This window comes from Chrysochloris asiatica, unplaced genomic scaffold, assembly GCF_000296735.1.
Source record: "Chrysochloris asiatica unplaced genomic scaffold, ChrAsi1.0 scaffold00020, whole genome shotgun sequence".
Classification (NCBI taxonomy): domain Eukaryota; kingdom Metazoa; phylum Chordata; class Mammalia; order Afrosoricida; family Chrysochloridae; genus Chrysochloris; species Chrysochloris asiatica.
The window spans coordinates 14854296-14871699 of NW_006408538.1; the positions used below are offsets into that span (position 1 = coordinate 14854296).

Genomic DNA, 17404 nt, shown 5'->3' on the forward strand with positions numbered 1-17404 from the left:
ACCTCTGGAGATTGACTCTTATAGCCAATTTCAAGGCATGACCCTTCTGGCCAGACCATCAACTGACCAAATAAACCTCAGTGGACCCAAATCTCTCAATTTGCATAGCAAATGGAGCAGTCACTTTATAAGATTGTGGCCTAACCAGTTGGTTTGGCAGAAACCCATTTTGCTGCTCCAGCTGTGTGGTAAGACGCCTAAGAGTCACATGTACTGCTCTGGTCCACAGCCTCTGTGGAGCTCCCAACTGACAGCCAGAAACATAGCTGTTACCTCAGCTTGGTCACTAAGATCAGTCATACCCTCAGATGGCCTCTGCTTCTGCAGCCATCTGACTGCAATCCCATGCAATATCCCAAACAAGAACAACACAGCAAAGGCCAGTCCAACCATAAAATTGTGAGAACTTCAAGTACAGTTTTTTGTTTGAAGCCACCAAGTTTTGGAGCATTTGTTATGCTGCAGCCGATAACAAAAGTAAAAATGGTACCTGGAAATGGAGTGTTGTCTAAAACATGTAGCAATAACTTGGGTAAGTGTGGTGGGTACAAGATGGAAGGAAGGCTTAAAGGACAGTAATGAGAATTTCCACTTCCGCCTGGGTTGTGAAAAGTTGCGAAGAGCATCACTTCCACACTAACAATGGGATAAGCCAGGAGGCAGGAGTATTCCTGAAAGGTATTCCTGTGGCCAGGACAGCTAGCAATAACTTATACATGAAAGTGACTGAGAATCACAAAAACGTATCCTGTTGTTTATGTTTGGTACTGTTGACTCAACTTAGATTCATGGTGACCCTATGCACAATAGAATGAAACGCTTCCCAGTCCTGCGCCAGCCTCACAACTCTTACGTTTGAGCACATTGTTGCAGCTACTGCATCAACCCATCTCATTAGAAGTCTTCCTCTTTCGCTGACCCTCTACTTTACCAAGCATGATGGCCTTTTCCAGAGACTAGTTCCAGAGTAAATGAGATGAAATCTTGTCATCGTATCTAAGACACATCCTGGCTGTACTTCTAAAACAGATTTATTTGTTCTGGTAGTCCATGGTACATACATTCAATATTCTTCATCAACACCATAATTCAAATGCATCCATTCTTCTAGTCTTCACAGTCCAACTTTTCACATGCATATGAGGCTTTTGAAAATACCATGGCTTGGGTCAGGCACGTCTTAGTCCTCAAACTGGTCTCTTTGCTCTTTATTTTAGCACTTTAAACAGGTCTTTTGCAGCAGATTTGCCTAATGCAATATGTTGTTTGCCTTCTCATTCCACTGCTTCCATGATTGTTGATTGTGGATTCAAGACGAATGAATTCTTTGACAACTTCAATCTTTTCTCCGCTTATCAAAATGTTGCTTATTGGTTCCATCATGAGGACCTTTGTTTTTTGTTTTTTATATTGAGATGTAATCTAGACTGTAGTTTTTGATCTTCATCATTAAATGCTTCAAGTTCACTTCACTTTTAGCAAGCAAGGTTGTTTAATCTGCATATTGTAGTTGTTAATAAGTCTTCCTCCAATCCTGATGCCACATTCTTCTTCATACAATCCACCTTGTTCGATTATTTTCTTAGTATACAGATTGAATAAGTATGGTGAAAGGATACAACCCTGATAAACACCTCTCCTAATTTCAAACCACACAGTATCCCCTCGTTCTATTCAAATGGCTGCCTCTTGATCTATATACAGGTTCCACATGAGTGAAATTAAGTACTCTGGAATTCATAGTCTTTGTAATGTTATATATAGTTTATTATCATCCATGCAGTGGAATGTTTCTACATGATCAATAAAACACAAGTAATCATCTTTCTGGTATTCTCTGCTTTCAGCCAAGATCCATCTGACATCAGCAATGATATTTCTTATTCCTCTGGTCTTATTTTGGCTGATGATATTGAGCTTCTTGATTATCTCTTTTCACAGTTGTACTCAGTTTGATTCCTGTCTATTCCACGGGGTGACAGCCATGTGTATAGTCACTTTTGATGTTATTGCAATGAATAAATCAGCAGTTTTTCAAAGTTATATCATGCAATCTTCAACATTGCTTCTATCACAAAGGCCATATTTCCCACTATTATTGATCTGTCCTCTCTGCTTCCAACTTTCACATTCCAATTACCAGTAATTATCAATGCATCTTGATTGCATGTTTAATCAATTTCAAACTGAAGATGTTGGTAGTATTCTTCAGTTTCTTCATCCTTGGCTTTAGTGGTTAGTGCATAAATTTGAATAATGGCTATTTCAACTGGTTTTTCTTGTAGGAGTATAGATATTCTCTCACAGACAGCATTATAGTTAAACATAGATCTGTTATTTTTGACAATGAATGTGATGCCATTTTGTGTTTCCTGGCGTAGTAAACCATATGATTGTCCAATTGAAAGTGGCCAATACCTGCCTATTTCGGCTCACTGTATTGCCTAGGATATCAATCTTTATGCATCCCATTTCATTTTTAAATGTTTTCTTGTGAATTATGTGATAGTTCATATGGGAGAACATTAGCTTGACTTTCATCCTATTGTATATCGTTTCATTGCCATGGTTACAATCCCTCCATGCATCATCAACCAACCAAAGGGCATACCCTGCAAGCCTGCCCCCAGTTGTCAGCACACAACCCCTCTCCCTCTCTGGGTCTAGAGTCCCCAGGCACTCCATCTCTCCACATCATCATCTCTGGCATCACTGTTTCTCTGGATAGGGTTTCACACTCCGCTTTTCTCCCTTGATGGTTCCAGGGACCTTGGCTTATGGACTACATAGTCAATCACTCCCCTCCTTTTGCCACAAAACATCTGCCTTTACGTTTCCAACCCTCACAGTCAGTCCTGATAACAATTACTCACCATTGTACCACAAGGGACCTATCCCCATCTCCTTTCATTAGCCCCTCCCAGACAGATTGGATACTACTCACTGGAGATTCTACCTCTGTACCCTCTGGATCTAGACTCTCTCTTGAAAGCATGTAAGCCAGTCAGTTCTTGCCTTTGTAGCCCCCACTCCCCCGCCCCCACATTTTGGGTAGCCAATGTCCAAGTTGCCCATCCCTGTCTACTCTGTGTATGGAGGGGGTCGGAATGATCCTCGCTGTAAAGATTTGTTCCCTCTTTTGAGCTACTGCATCCATAGGTGTAGGTCAAGTTCATCAAATTGTACCAGATTACTTTTTTTTTCCCTCTTCTTTCTTCTTCTAGTTGAGCTGTGATCATCCAGTCATTGAAGCCATGTCAAATCCCATTTCATTTTTGGTGACTTCTAATTTTCCTAGATTTATATTTCATACACTCCATGTTGCAATTATTAATGGATGTTTGTAGCTTTTCTTCTCATTTTAACTTCTGTCTTATCAGAAAATGAAGGCCCTGAAAGCTTTGCTCTATCCACATCATTAAGTCCAACTCTATTTTTAGGAGACAGCTTTACCTCAGTCATATTTTGAGTGTCTTTTAACTTGATGTGCTCATCTTCTGGCATTATATCAGACAGTGTACCGTGGCTATTCATAAGGTTTTCCATAGCTAAGACCAATTATTCCTTCTTCCTAGTTTGTTCTTTGTCTAGAAGCTCTGCTGAAACTGTTCACCATGGATGACCTTGCTGGTATTTGAAACACCAGTGGCATAGCATCCAGCATCACAGCAACACACAAGCCATCATAGTATAACAAACTGACATGTGGGGAAATGTCCCCTGTTGTTAGGTGCCATCAAGCTGGTACCTACTCATAGTGACCCTATGCATAACAGAATGAACCACTTCCCAGTCCTGGGCCAACCTTACAATCATTGTCACGCTTGAGCCCATTGATACTGCCACTGTGCTAGTCCATCTCACTGGAGGTTTTCTTCTTTTTTCTGATCCTCCATCTTACTAAACATGACATCCTTCTCCAGTGACTGGTCCCTCCTGACAATATATCTAAAGTATGAGAGTCAAAGTCTGGCCATCCTGGTTTCCAAGGAGCATTCTGGCTGTACTTCCAACACAGATCTGTTGGTTCTTTTGGCAGTCCATGATACTTTCAATATTCTCTTCCAACACCACAACTCAAAAGCATCAATTCTTCTATGGTCTTCCTTATTCACTGTGCAATTTTCATCTGCATATGAGTTTACTGAAAATACCATGGCTTGGGTCAGGTGCACCTTAGTCCTCAAACTGACATCTCTGCTCTTCAACACTTTAAAAAGGTCTTGTGCAGCAGAGTTGCCTAATGCAGTATGTCGTTTGACTTCTTGACTGCTGCTTCCATGAGTGTTGATGTCTGATCTGAGCAAAATGAAGTCTTTGACAAGATCAATCTTTTCTTCATTGATAAGGATGTTGTTTATTGGTTCAGTAGTGAGGATTGTTGTTTTCTTTATATTGAGATGCAATCCATACCCAAGGTTGTGGTCTTTGATCTTCATCAGTGAGTATTTCAAGTCTTCTTCATTTTAAGCCAGCAAGGTTGTATCATCTGCATATCACAGGTTGTTAATGAATCTTCCTCCAATCCTGATGCCCATTTTTCTTCATATAACCCAGCCTCTCAGATTATCTGCTCAGCATACAGGTTGAATAAGTATGGTGAAAGAATACAACCCTGGCGCACACCTTTCCTAATTTTAAACCATTCAGTATGTCCTTGATCTGTTCGGACAACTGCCTCTTGGTCCATGTACATGTATCCTACTCTACTCAAGTTGGAGTCCTGGTATGGCGTGTGGATTAGTGTGCTGGACTGCAAAATCGGTTTGAACTGCAAAGTTGGCGATTTGAGCTCATCAGCTGCTTCTTGGAAACCTTATTACAGGGTAGTTCTGTGTGACTTAATGGCACTTAACAACAACAACATACCCAAATTGGAGTCCTGCTGTGAAACTTTAGGATAAGCACTGCATTGCAAGGTCGGTTTGAACCTCAAGGTTGGCGATTCAAACTCATCAGTTGCTTATTGGAATCTTTATACAGGGTTGATATAAGTCAGAACTCACTCGATGGCACTTAACAACAACAACAACAGTACCCATATTAGAGTCCTGGTGTGGTGCGATAGGATAAGTACTGGACCACAAGGTGAATTTGAATCTCAAGGTGGCAGTTCAAACTCATCAGTCACTGCTATGAGTCAGAACTGACTCGACGGCACTTAACAACAAATTAAATGGTTTGTCAACTCAACTTGCCTTTTCTCGGATTCCTAAACATTGGTTCCTACTTAACCCTACATGAGGCAAGTGTGACTTTGAGAGAATCAGTATGAAAAAAGGCATGGGTCTCAACCTATTACACTTAAAATACATTTCTTTTGCAAAATTTGCAAAAATATCTAACCATGAGAGCACTGGCTCTTCATTCAAGTGGAGGGCCCTGAGGTATAGGACCCTTCCCAGTACATCCACCCCTGCTAAGGCGGCTGCCCTGCTGAGCCTCTTTATTAAGTTGGTTTCCTCAGTACTTCCTGCCCCTCCATTTTCCTTGTTCCCAAAGGATGAAACGTGGCACATCTCTGAATTGCCCGAGGTGCCTGGCCCTTTGCTTCACACTCAGCACCTCCTCAGCAAAGGGTTCCCAAAGCCGTCTTTGAATGTGCTTATTTGGTAGTTTGAGATAGCTACTGGGCAACAAAAGAAATGGTATTTAAGAAACACATGACAGTGACAGCTCTGACAGTAACATTTCTATTATTGTTGATGTCACCTGTCATCGAGCCAGTTCCAGCTCAATAGAAATGTTGTCATTGTTGACATTGCCAAGCCCTTTGTTGCAGTCAGTGTGTATTCTGTGAGCCTTCTGACCCAGGGGGCTCATCTTCCAGCACTGCATTGGGCAAAACTCTGTTGTGATTCATGGGTTTCCACTGAGGAGTTTCTGGAAGTAAATTACCAGGCCTTTGTTTCTTGTCTGTTTTAATCTGAAAGTTCTGCTGGAATGTATCCACCATGAAGTGTCAGTGGCATAGCTGGCAGCATTATAGCTACCTATAAGCCACCACACTGACAGACAGGTGGTGGAACATTTATATAGTACTAATTACTACTTTTTTGGCAGGTCTTGTGCTAAGAATTTAATAAGGAAAAAAAAGCATTTCTTTAAAAAAGCACAAAATATTTATAGTAAACCATCAAAATAAAGCAGGAACAATATGGTGATTGGACGTAAAAAGAAAGATAGAAAACCTTCTTCCCCATCCTGCTTTGTACCCAAGGTTACCATTGACCTAGGGTCAAGTTACCATAGGCTCAGGAAGTGTCATCTGTTCTGAAGTCTGGCTCCTTCACTTGCTCAGTTTTGGAATCTTGAGCAAGTGGCTTAACCTTTGGGGCATCAGTTTCCTCAGTGCTCTAATGGGGCTTGTAGTCATACTTGTCCTGTAGAATTACTTTAATGATTAAAGGAGATAATCTATGTTGTAGTCCTCTCAACCCCATACTGAAGAGTTTGGGATTTCCCCAGAGGGCTTTGAGCAGGAGACATAATCACAGCTGTGCTTTATCCATGGGGGCCATCTGGGGCATGGACTAGGGGTGACCACTAGGACCAATATCTATGCCCAGAATCAAGATTAAGGAGGAATCTCTCCAGAGATCAAATATTTGCACAAGATAGGCCGATGTAACTTGATTACTATTCTGTGAAAAATCCCCATTGGCTGTGATCTCAGTACATGGTAACAGGGTTGTAGAGCCACTTCCAGAGAATGCTGTGTTGCTAGAAGTATGGTGTAGCAGTCACAGGAGGTGAGAGCTGCAGTGAGCTGAGACCACCTCTGCAGAGTTGGATTCTAGCTGGGCTCCTCATGTTAAGAAGTCAATACATCTGAGTGTTTGCTGGGCACTGGCAGAGCCATGTGGCCCATGCACAGATGTTTGTGCATATGTGGGAAATGTTCCTGAAATGAACACTGCTGTTGTGGAGGAATGTTCTTTTAAATTCTGATAACTACTCCTAAATTGCCCTAAATTAAAAATACCATTTACATCTGTCCCATCACAGAGTCCATTTTGCATACCTGCCCAATATTGGGTATGTCACTATAGCTTCACTTTGCATTTTCTAATTATGAATGGGGTTAACTATGACTTCATAAGTTTTTGTTTGTACTTTCTCTTCTGTGCATTGCCTGTTCATATCCTTTGCTCATTTTTCTTTTGGGGTTGTCTTTTTCCTATTGATTTGTAAGATATTAGCCCCTTGTCTACCATCTGAGTATATGCTATAAATATTTTCTTATAATATCATTTGATTTTAGGTAAGTGAGATAGAAAAATATTTAATTTTAAACACTCAAATCTCCCTGAGTTTTCCCTTATGTTTTCCGGATTTCCTGTTTTGCTTAGGAAAGCATTCCTCACCCCAAGATTCAATATGCTTGTTGATAAAGCATGCTATGATTGTTGATCTGCCTGGAATTTAGTTTGGAGCAAGATCTGAAATCTAATAAAATTAATTCACGTCGTTAATATTAAAAAATAAAATGATGATTTTATTTCATAAATGGATAAACAATCATAGCATACTATTTTTTTAATGTATTAAATAGTCCATCCTTTTCCCACTAATTTGAAACATCACTTTTGCATTATGTTACAGTCCCGTAATTCCTATGCTTGGTTTCTGGATGCTTTGTTACTTTGATCCGTCCACTGTTCCCTGTTTTAATAACTAGCTTTATAGTTCATTTTGATATCTGGTAGTTAAGTCCCATCTCATTTTTCTTTGTTTAAAAAGCTTTCTTGGTTGTTCTTGCTTGTTTACTTTTTCGAACGAACTTTCAAATCAGCTTGTCAAGTCCTATAAAAATCCTTTAAGATTCTGATTGAGAATGCATTGGATTTATAGATTTAATTTGAAGAGAATTGACATCTTCATAGAACTGAGTCTTCCCATCCCAGAAGATGATATATCACTCCATTTATGTAGACCTTCTTTTATGCCCTTCAGTAAAGTTTTACTGTGTTCCTCATATAGGGCTTGGGTATTTCTTATTAAGTTTATTCTTAAGTATTTTATTGTCTGGACTGGCCACTGTACCTGGGATATTTTTCTATTACATTTTCTAGTTGTTTATTGCTGGGTGTTTAGGAAAGATGTGCATTTTTATATGTTGGTCTTGCCTCCACTCATGCTGATGAACTCTTAAGTTTTCAGTGGATTATAACAACTCTGAACCAGTCATGCCTATTTCACAAGATGGGCCGCGCTGAATAACAGAGAGCGCCTTTGTGTCTGTTGTTCAGTGTTGTCAAGTCAATTCCGACTTATCGCGACCCTGAATCATAGGATTTCCAAAGAGTAGCTGGTGGGTTTGATCCACTGACCTTGCAGTTAGAAGTCTAGTGCTTATCCTACAGTACCACACCACGACTCCCCTTTGTGCCTTGATGACATTATTTGAATCAGTTGACCTCTGTTAGGGCTACTTTAAGAACTCTTGGTGGGGAAGACCAGATGACCCTTAGATCCCTTCCTATTCTAAATTCCTAAGAATTTATGATCCTGGCCAATATGTCTGTTTTCATGCATTATCTCCCAAATGGCAAATTCCTTTCCCTCCTTCCCTCTTTTTCTTCCTCAACTACCCTTTGTCTGATCTGTACATGCCACGTACTGCGTCAAGTCCTAGAAAGGCAGAGGAGAAAACAGTGAGATGGTAGTTCCAGGTGTGAGTGAATGCTTCACACCCCTGGGATGCAAGCAGTGCCACTTTAGACCATCGAGTCAATTCCAGCTCATAGTGACCCTTTGAGTAGAACTGCCCATAGGGTTTTCAAGGCTACTAAGGAGCTCTGGTAGCGTAGTGGTTACGAATCGGGCTGCGAACCGCAAGGTCAGCAGTTCAAAACTACCAGCCGCTCCACGGGAGGAAGATGAGGCTTTCTGCTCCATAAAGATTTACAGCCTCAGAAACCCTGTTCAGGGTCGCTATGGGTCGGAACCGACTCGACGGCACTTAACAACAACAACAATCTGTTCAGAACTAGACTGCCACATCATTCTCCCACCATATGGCTGCTGGGGTTGAACTGCTGGCATGCTTAACCACTGTGCCATTGGGGAGCCAAAGTGTTACTTTAAATATTCTCACATTTATTAGAATGTGATAGTAGCCACTGCTTCCAATTGGCTGGAAGTACAATATGTACTCTTGGGGCTCTTCCCTCACTTCCTCTCCTGAAATCCTTCATGGAACCCTGTGGCTTACATAGTTCCAAAAGGAGGGTTTCCATTCTTACCTAGCCACAAGCTTTTGCTCCTCTCAGCACACTGTGTGCTCTAAGGCCCTGGGTCTCCCTTCTGTTGTGGGTGCTTCTGCTCTAGGAGAGTCTGTCCCAGGTTGCACAAGCACCCCACTTTCAAAGAGTGCCCCAACCGGAGCATCTTTTTAGGAACCCTCTAAACACTTCGCCAAGATTGTGTAGTCTCAGAGCCAGTGGGCAAGGACCCAAGGTCTCTGCCTGGTAAAACCTTGAACTACCCACCTTTGGCCCTTTCCCTAGGCCCAAAGAATCACCAGCAGGGCTGCTGCCTCCCTCCCTCCACGTGTCTCTCACAGGAGCACGTGGTCACCTCTCAGAGGGGCCTGGAGCAGTGGCTCTCACCCTGGAGGTGGTAGTGGTAATGGTTTTGTCTCCTAGAGGACTTCGGCAATGTCTGGAGACATTTTTGGGTCTCACAACTGGGAAGGGGACGCTAATGATCAGAGATCCTGCTAAGCAGCCTATAATTCATAGGACAACCCCTCACAGCAAAGCATTGTTTCCCAATTGTCAGATTGAGACGCCTGATGAACTTTCTATTGGATTCCATTATTTTTTAGTGGATGAAAAGAACTTTGAACCAGTCAACATGGTATAGTGCAACGTTGTCCAGTACAAATATCATGGGGACCACAAAAAAGAGCCCCACGTATGCATTCGAGCTTAAATTCAAAAGCACTTTGTGGAAGGCTGAAGTCGACAGAGGAAGATCTAATTCCATTTTGACTCTCAACAAGCGTGTAAGTTCAGATGCCATTTGAGTTCTTTATGTTACTTACTCAGTGTTTGCTGACCATTAAACCAGCAATGTGACAAATCTGGGGCAAGCCCAGGGAAGGACTGTCTGCCTTCAGTAGATTAACTAGTATGTAAAAATGCTCACACAAAGAAGCAGGGAACTTGTCTGGTCAGTTATCTAAAGTAGCCACTCCTGATCTAATCTGAATATTGAGGGTCCTGTCATTGTCTTGTAGCCACCTGTGACTGTGATTCAAGGTTTCATGATCCTGAGTCTTATGCTGACTACCAGGTAGCCAGGTAGTCCAGGTCAGAGAACCAATGCTGTAACCTGTTTTGAGCTGCCACTGGGTATGTGTTCCCATCATGGGCCTTTCCCCTGCTCTGTAGTCTTGCCTGTAACAGTGATGGATTGACCTGCCACCAACCCTGATCTTATAGTAATTTTCTCTGTTTTCTGTCATATATTTGAAAACCTAGCTGTGAATTGGCAGGCTCCATCAGTCTCTTGTTGTTGTTACTGCTATTAAGTGTCATCGGCTGCATAATTGTACACAATTGTCCAGGATAATTGTCTTTGTTTTACCTTTGTCCTGTTTAATGGTTTCCAACACACATCTGTCAGTTTGTCATGCTGTTGCTGTGATGCTGGAAGCGATGCCACCAGTGTTTTGAATGCCGGCATAATTAAAAACCAGCTGCAACAGTACCTTGACAGGGAGTTGCCAGAGGTTTCAGCTGGATTCAGGCGAGGTAGTGGAACGAGGGATATCATTGCTGATGTCCGATGGATCTTGGATGAAAACAGAGAATACCAGAAAGATGTTTACCTGTGCTTTATTGACTATACAAAGCCTTTCGATTGTGTGGATTATGACAAGCTACAGACAACATTTAGCTCTGGTAGCGTAGTGGTTACGAATTGGGCTGCGAACCTTAAGGTCAGCAGTACGAAACTACCAGCCGCTCCACAGGAGAAACATGAGGCTTTCTACTCCCGTAAAGATTTACAGCCTTGGAAACCCTGTACAGGGTCGCTGTGGGTCAGAACTGACTCAACGGCACTTTAACAACAACCACACAGACAACATTGCGGAGAATGAGTATTCCGGATCCCAGACACTTAATTGTGTGCATGAGAAACCTGTACATAGATCAAGAGGCAGTTGTTTGAATGGAGCAAGGGGATACTGAATGATTTAAAATCAGGAAACGTTGTCCCAGTTTTGTAGTTTTTCACCTTATTTATTCCATCTATACGCTAAACAAATAATCCGAGAAGATGGATCATATGAAGAAGAATGTGGCATCAAGACTAGAGGGAGACTGTGATACACAGATGATATAACTTTACTTGCTGAAAGTGAAAAGAACTTAAAATATTTACTGATAAAGATCAAAGACTACAACCTTCAGTATGGGTTGTACCTCAATGCAAACAAAACAAGAATACTTACCACTGGACCAATAAATAACATCGTGATAAACGGAGAAAAGATTGACATTGTCAAAGACTTCATTTTGCTTGGATCCACAACCAATATTCAGGAACAGTCATCAGAAAATCAAATGACGTATTGCATTAGGCACATCTGCTGCACAAGACCTTTAAGGTGTTTAAGAGCAAAGATATCAGTTTGAGGACTAAGGTGTGCCTGATCCAAGCCATGGTATTTTCAATAATCTCATATATATATGGAAGTTGGACAATACGTAAGGAAGATTGTGGAATAACTGATGCATTTGAGTTATGGTTTTGAAGAAGAACATTAAAGGTACCATTGACTGCCAGAAGATCAAACAAGTCTGTATTGGAAAAAGTACAACCAGAATGCTCCTTAGAAGCCAAGATGGCCAGACTTCATCTCTCATACTTTGGACATGTTATCAGGAGGGACCAGTCCCTGGAGAAGGACATCATGCTTGGTAAAATGGAGGGAAAATAAAAAAGAGGGAGACCCCAAATGAGTCGGCTCAAGCATAGCAGCAGTTGTGAGGATGGCGCAGGACCATGTGGTGTTTTGTTCTGTTGTGCATAGGGTCACTATGGACTGGAACCCACTAGATGGCATCTAACAGCAACGTAGAACATGTTTGAATCTGGGTTTTTGCCCCCAGCCCATATGTAATTTAAGTTTTTCTAGTTGTTTTTGTTGTTAAGTGCCATCAAGTTTGTTCCAACCCATAGCGACCCTTTATAGGGTTTCCAAGGAGTGACTAGTGAGCTTGAGCCACCAACCTTGCAGTTCAAGTGGCTTTGCAATCTGGCGCATTAACCCACAGCGCCACACCAGGACTCTGTAGTCTCATTTAAAAAATGTAAAAAGAAACATGTGAAATCCATTTTAATATTATACTTTATTTAACCCAACATAGCCAAAATATTATCATTCCCGCATGCAATTAGTATGAAAATTATGGTGATGCACGACTAAGTCAACAATTATGATACAAAAGTATAGACACTGTTATTAAACAAAAACATCAAAATGTGGACCTATTGTTTCTCGATACATCCTCCATGCAGGTCTGTACCTTCTGAAGGTGAGGTTTCATCTTTCTAACCCTTACCTGAAAAAGTCTTGCTTTTCTAGTGACACCATGTCAAAACAACATTTTTGCCCTCCTGAAGGCCTCAAAATTATGTTCCTTTTTGATGTTTTTTGAGTCTGGGGAACAAAAAGAAGTCTGAAGGGGCATGATCAAGGCTGGAGAGTGGATGGAGTCAGGTTTCCCAACCAGATTCTTATAGGACAGCCCCTGCTACCCTCGCGTGTTGTGATGGAATAAAATTCCTTGGAGCAATTCCTTGGCCTTTTCTCACAGTTTTCAATTCTCTTAGAACTTCTTCACAGTAAGCCCCCATATTGCCGTGTGTCCTTTGATAAAATATATCAAGCTGACCTCTCTGCCTTGAATTTAAATGACCCAGCAGAGTCCCTGTGGATTGGACCTTGCTCTTTGGTAAAGATTTGTAAATCTAAGACTCATCCTTCGTTAGGATTCATCCTGATTAGCTTCAGCCTTGCTTCCAAGACTTAGGTAAAGTTCAGCTCTTCTGCTAGCTGAGCCTTTCCACAACACTTTTTGCACCCATGGAACGGAAAGCTTGCTGAGGCCAAAATGTTCACTAAAAATGAAAAATGAGATCCTAACTTCAGTAGCTATTCCATCAATGACAATTCTATGGTTTTCTTCCACAAGTTACTGTACTACAGCCAAAGTTTCTTCATTCATCGAGGTTGATGGTCTTTCTTCTCTTGGCTCATCTTTGAGCTCTTCCTTAAAATGCTTGATCCACCTAAAACCTGTTGCTTAGTGTGGAGCAGCATTCCTGTAAACTTGTTGCAAAGTTTCAATGATTTAGGAATATGTCCACTTGAGTGAGTTGTGTTAAAAATTTGGTATTAGCCTTGAACTCAAAATCTTTTTTTTTCCTACAGGAAACAAAAAGCATCCTCTTTTTTTTGGAAAAGTACCCTAATGAATATTACTAAGAGAATTTGTCTGCAGCTCTCCACTTAGTGAAGAGACACGTTTAACCATGTTTTGTTTGGAACAAACCTGTGCATGTACGAACTACATCTCTACTAGAACCCTAATAGCAATACTTTTTCACTTAACCTCGTATTTACTTTTTTTTCTTCATACTAAGTCTTCTGATTTCCAGTCCTGGTGTGGCGCTGTAGGATAAGTACTAGACTGCCAACTGCAGGGTCAGCAGTTCAAAGCCACCAGTCACTCCTTGAAAACCCTATACAGGTTCATTATGCGTTGGAACTGACATGATGCCACAAACAAAACCCACAAAAACAGGTATATTTTGTAAACCAAAGGTTGTACATGAACATGAATATAGAAACACTTATTAAAACATAAAACTCTTTCCTTGGAGACACTTAGTTAGAAAGCGTAGCCATTTTTCAGTCTGTAAGATCATAGTTTGAAATTTAGCTCTTTCTTTTTTAAATGTGAATAAGTCATAATTGTATTTTTCAGAGGTGACAGTGACAAGTGGCAACGTGTCATTGGAAAGGAATTGAAAGAATATCAGGGTAATAAGCTGTCTGCCTCATAGCTTAGAGAGACTTTATTGTCGTACAGCTCTCAAAGAAAGTTCTATTAAACAAATATCAAAATAATATGCTTTTAACTACAACACCAAAGCAAAATTATCAATAACAAAAAAACATATAGAACATGTAAACTGATATATGAAGAAGGAAAAAGACATATCTGGAAATCCACACACTGGGAGTGAGTTCTCTGTAAAAATCAAGGTGGCTCAAATCTGTTTCTTTTTAAAAATATTTATTAACTATGTTTTTCTAAACATTTCATTAGTGACGTTGCTGTTGTTAGGTACCATCGAGTTGGTTCTGACTCACAGAGTCCTTATGGCACAACATAATAAAGCAATGCCCAGTCCTGCGTCATCACCGCGATTGTTATGTGTAAGTCCATTGTTGCTACTACTTACTGTGTTTGATTTCTTAGTAATCTATAATATAATTACTTCCATCTCATAAGGTCCAACAGTCTGCATTGAAATGAAAACGAAACCAATTAGGCCTGCAATTCTACAAAATCTTATAGGGTGAAACTTTAACAAACCCAATGTAAAGGAGATCTGCTCCCACTCATCCTAGAAAAAGAGAGAGAGCAGCCGCCACTTTTGATCTACTAGGGTTTCTTTATCCATTCTTCCATTGATGGACGCTTAGGCTGTCTTCCTCTTTTTGCTATTGTGAATAGTGCTGTGAAGAAAATTGTGTGGATATATGTACTCACGTTTTGTCTCGTATTTCTTGTGGATATATACCAAGTAGAGGAATTGCTGGATTGTAAGGTATTTCTATTCCCAACTTTCTGAGGAAGTGCCATACCATTTTCCAGCGTGGTTGAACCATTTTCCAGTTCCATCAGCAATGTAGGAGGGTCACAGTCTCCCCACACCCTTGCCAGCATTTATTATCCTCTGCTTTTTTGGAACTTCACTGTTATTGCTGATGTGAGATACTGTTTCATTGTTGTTTTGATTTGCTAATTTGGCTAATGATTGTGAACATTTGTTTATATGTTTGTTGGCTACCCAAATGTCTTCCTTGGTGAAGTGTCTGTTCATGTCCTGTGCCCATTTTTAAATTGGGTTATTTGTCTTTTTCTCATAGATGTGTTGTTGTTGTTGTGGTGGTGGTATGCAGTCGAGTGGATTCCGACTCATAGCCACCTTGCATAGGGTTTTTGAGGCTGTAAATCTTTACGGGAGTGGAAGACCTCATGTTTCTCCCGCAGATGGCTTGTAGTTGCCTATAAATTTTAGAGATTAGTCCCTTGTCTGATACATCATTGCAAAAATTTTTTTCCTAGTCTGTAGGTTCCCTTTTTATACTTTTGGTGAAATCTTTTGATGCACATAAATTTCAAATTTTTAGTATGTCTTTGTCATCTATTTTGTCCTCTATTGTTTGTGTGTTTTTTGCCATGTTTGATAGCCTATGTCCGCCATATATTAGAGCCCTTAAGTTTGTCTCTATTTATTCACTGGAGATCTCTATAGTTCTGGGATTTACATTAGGTCTTTAATCCATGTTGAGCTAGTTTTTGTATATGGTGTGAGATATGGGTCTTGTTTCATTCTTTTGCAAATCGATTTCCAGTTTTACCAGCACCATTTGGTAAAGAGTCTGTTTCTTCCCCAGTTAATGTATCTTGTCCCTTTGTCAAAGATGAGTAGAGTGTATGTGGATGGATTTACTTCTGGGGTCTCAATTCTGTTCCATTAATCTATGTATCTTTCATTGTACCTATACCACTGCATTTTTTTTTTTTATGAATAGACATTTACATTTTGGCAAGATAAGGGCTTAAGAAAACCAACTTCATTTCCAGTAAAATGTGATTCATTGCCACTGAAATCCTGACAAGTTATGTTGGGTGTTGGAACATGTGGTGTGAAACAAGAGCCATGTAGTTTGCGCAGCTAACTAGTTCCTGCATGGTATCCTTTATTTTTGGATCTTTACAAATAAATCGTCCCACTTTGAGCTCCTCACACTTGCTTCTCCTGATTCCTGGAGATGGCGGTGGCAGCTGCCTCTCAGGGTCCTGTAGTGACTGACACGAACCACAGTACACCCCAAAGCTTGGCAGTTAAAGCCTCCAGAGAAGGCCAGGGGAGTGTCATGCTGGGAGCTAGTATGTAACCCCCTCCCCAATTTAGCTTTGTTAGTCTAATCTTGCTAAGTTTATCAATAAAAGTTTTGATTTGAGTTATAAATTTAAGCCTATTAGTGAGACAAATTAGGAGAAAAATGTTTTTTTTACATCTAAAACAATAGAACCTTAAAAATAACCATCATATTTTCATATAAAAGCCCATTGTAACATTTTAGCCTTATTTAGGTTTCTTACCGTACTTGATAGCGTAGTGGTTACAAATCGGGCTGCGAACCACAAGGTCAGCAGTTTGAAACTACCAGCTGCTCCGCGGGGAAAGATGAGACTTTCTGCTTCCGTAAAGATTCATAGCCACGGAAACCCTGTTCAGGGTCGCTATGGGTCAGAACCGACTTGACGGCACTTAACAACAATAGTAACAACTGTACTTGGTGAGAAATGAAGTTTTTGTTTTTAATCAGCTGTAATTTGTGAGCACTGTCACCTTCCAGAGTTCTGGAAATCTTGATTGAGTTTGGTAGACTCCAAGTTCAAAATATTAAAAATTTCCACAAGTCCAATATAGTTCATCTTTTTGTTAGAAAGAATTTTAAACATCTCATCACATCAGTAAGGCAAAAGTTTATTTATAGATGCTAAAACGTAATGTTGTTGTGATTAATTTGTAGCAACATCCTAAAAAGTGCATGATTTGGTAGGAATTACAGACTAATTACAATGTCAAGTATAGTTCACTAAAATTTAGAAGGAACATTAGATGAAAATATTTAAAAATATGATTAACCTTTTTAGAAAGCTTTAGATACAAGCTATATTATTAAATTACTTGTATTTGATTTGAATTAACAGACAAGCAGCTGGATTTAAAAGAAATACTTATGATTAAGTTTACAATGAAATAACTGAAATTTTGAACACATTTAGTAAAATTATTTTGCTGGAATCTGTACTAATTTGTTGATAAATAAACTGAACATTAGCCTCTTTAAAAAGCACATGGCTTGGCAAAATCTAATTTACCCTTGTCCTAGAAGTCAGATTATTTAAAGAGTGAATTAAACCTGTAAATTGATACTTAAAAGAAAATCTTGTTATTTTAATGACAAGAAACCCAATTCTTCATATAATCTTTTAAACGGAAAGAATTCAGCAGACCTCAAATGTATACATCTTTTCTCTGAAAAGTAATAGCATGCAAGTATTAAACATTCATT

The 17404-nt window shown here is 40.1% G+C and overlaps 1 pseudogene; it reads right to left on the reverse strand.

Annotated features, from left to right (window-relative positions):
- Positions 1-14503: 14503 nt before the first annotated feature.
- On the reverse strand, positions 14504-16197 carry LOC102836780 (annotated as a pseudogene).
- Positions 16198-17404: the final 1207 nt, after the last annotated feature.